This window comes from Buceros rhinoceros, unplaced genomic scaffold (assembly GCF_000710305.1).
Source record: "Buceros rhinoceros silvestris isolate BGI_N320 unplaced genomic scaffold, ASM71030v1 scaffold32043, whole genome shotgun sequence".
In the NCBI taxonomy this organism is placed as follows: domain Eukaryota; kingdom Metazoa; phylum Chordata; class Aves; order Bucerotiformes; family Bucerotidae; genus Buceros; species Buceros rhinoceros.
Genome location: NW_010404776.1, coordinates 14,346 through 16,623, shown reverse-complemented (window position 1 = coordinate 16,623; position 2,278 = coordinate 14,346).

Below are 2,278 nucleotides of genomic sequence, written 5' to 3'. Positions count from 1 at the left end.
GTGCTGCCTCGTTGCGTTCGCCTGTAAAACACACCCTGCAGCTCGTAAAGGTCAGTGCGCTCCGGGACAGCAGCGCCCTTCTCTCTGCAAGGGACAAGGAGAGGTTAAGGCAAGGGAGGTTTATTTTTTTAAATTTCCTTGGAGGGACTGCGGTCAGGATCTTCTTTAATTTTTTATTGAAAAAGCCGAGTGTTTGCCAGAACGATCCCCCTGCCCTGCCCAGCTGTCAGGAGCTGGGGCCGCACTGCGTCGGAGCGGCCTTTGACTGCGGCGTCTTTGCTGCCAGCGGAGAACTGCGGCTCACGGGGAGGGGAAGGTCTATTAATCCGTGTTCTGAGCCAGCGAGGGAGCTTCAGCGGCCGAGAACCATGTCGTGTGGCAAAGTCACCGTCACGGTGGAGCTGGGCGCGCCGTGGCTGTCGGGGCTGCGGTTCGCTGGGAAGGGTGGAGGGCTGGTGCCTGCCGGGCGCTGCGCTGCTCGCCAGGGAGACCCCGGCCGTAGCGGCGGGGATGTGGTGGTACTTTGGCTTCCTGTTGGTGAATGTTACATGCCGTGAATGGTTAAATAGATTTGAGTGAGTCACTTAAACAGACGCCATGGATGTGAAAATAATTGTCTGGGAAGCCTGTGCCTGCCAGGGCTGCGCGTAATCCTCACGCGTCCTGTGACTCAAAGCCAGCCGGGAGGAGCGTTTTCTCCCTGCTGCTCAGTTGGAAATACTTTAAGGGCAGGCAGCTTAGCTGCCTGTGTCCTGTGTCCCGTGTCCCTCCATCTGTCCGTGTGGTCCTGTCCCCTTCCTGCACGGCTGGACCGGGGGGATGCTCCCCCGTGCTCACTGCTTGCCGTGGGCGTCCATCCCTGCCGCGTGTCCCTCAGCGGGGTTTGGCTGGGAGAAGGGGAAGCACTAACAGCGAGTTCTGTGGAGTTGTTTCGGGTGAGAAGGGACCTGGGAGGACCCTGGTCCAGTACCCTCCAGCCAGTCCATTAGATCAGGTTGCTCAGGCCTTCACCCAGCCACATGCTGAGTATCCTCAAGGATGGACATCCCCATCCCGCAGCCTCTTTGGGGCCAGCGTTTGGCCACCTTCAGGATGACAATTTTTTTTCCTAATATCTAATTTGAATTTTGCGGGTCCTAGCTTGGTCCATTGCCGCTTGTCCTGTCCCTGTGCAGCAGGTTTCACAAGCAGCTGAAGGTCACCTCCAAGGACCAGGAGGAGGTCTGGCCCCAGCTGCTCCCCACCCTCTGGCTGGGCAGCCGTAGGAGCCCTCTGTTGTCCCCCCACGTTGCTGGGGCTTTGCCGGCTTCCCCGTCGGCTGCCTCCAGCCCGGCCGGCGGCAGGGCGTTACTCAGCCCAGGCTGCTGTGGGTCTTTGTTAAACACATACACGTTCTTTCAAGAATGGGGAAAGAGGAAGTAATTAGTCACTAAAATGAGAACTCAAACTGAAAACGTGCTCTTCTTCCCCTGCATTTGGGTTTATTCTCTAGCAAATACGTAACCGTCCCGCTCGCCCGGTGGGGCTGTTCTGTTGGCTCGCTCGGAAACTCCCAGGGTCGGGCACGAAGGTGTTGGCAGATGCGCTTGGTCTCTCCAGTTCCCAGCAGTGCCGGAGCTCTTCGCTCTGAGTCAGCCGCGTTCAGCTGTCGATAGGATGTGACCTTCCCCAGCACATTCCCATCATCATGATTTCCTAATTATGCCTGTGACTGGCAGTTGGGAGCGTACAGCATGAGAGCTGCCACCACTACTGGAATGACTCAGTTAAATGTGCCTAGAGTCTATTAAACAAAGTTTTATTTAATTAAGTCAGTCTTCATCTCATCCAAATCAAGAGGGAGCATTAGGGTGGCATTTCCGAGAAATCGCACTGGAGTGGCGGGTGCTTTGTACTTGCTTTGGTGCCTGGATCTGGAGATGCTGTGACGTGCAGCTCTCACCGCTGAGCTTTGGGCTTGGCTGGTCCCACCGTGGGCACCGTGATGGCTCTGTCAAGCCAGCCGGGCTGCCCCTGGACGGAGCATGGTTGAGTGCCTGCGTGCTGGGCGCGGGTGCTGTGCCCACGCTCCAGCCCTGCTGCCGTGCTGGGGGGGTCTGGCAGTTTCTGAAGCACGGGGTGGTGAGGGGCACACCTGCACGTCTCGGCTCCTTCGAGGACACTCTGGTTTCTGGAGGAGGAACCTGGCTGAGACCACAGACTCACAGAGTGGTTTGGGTTGGAAGGGACCTTCACTAACATCCACTCCAACGCCCTGCCATAGGCAAGGACACATCCC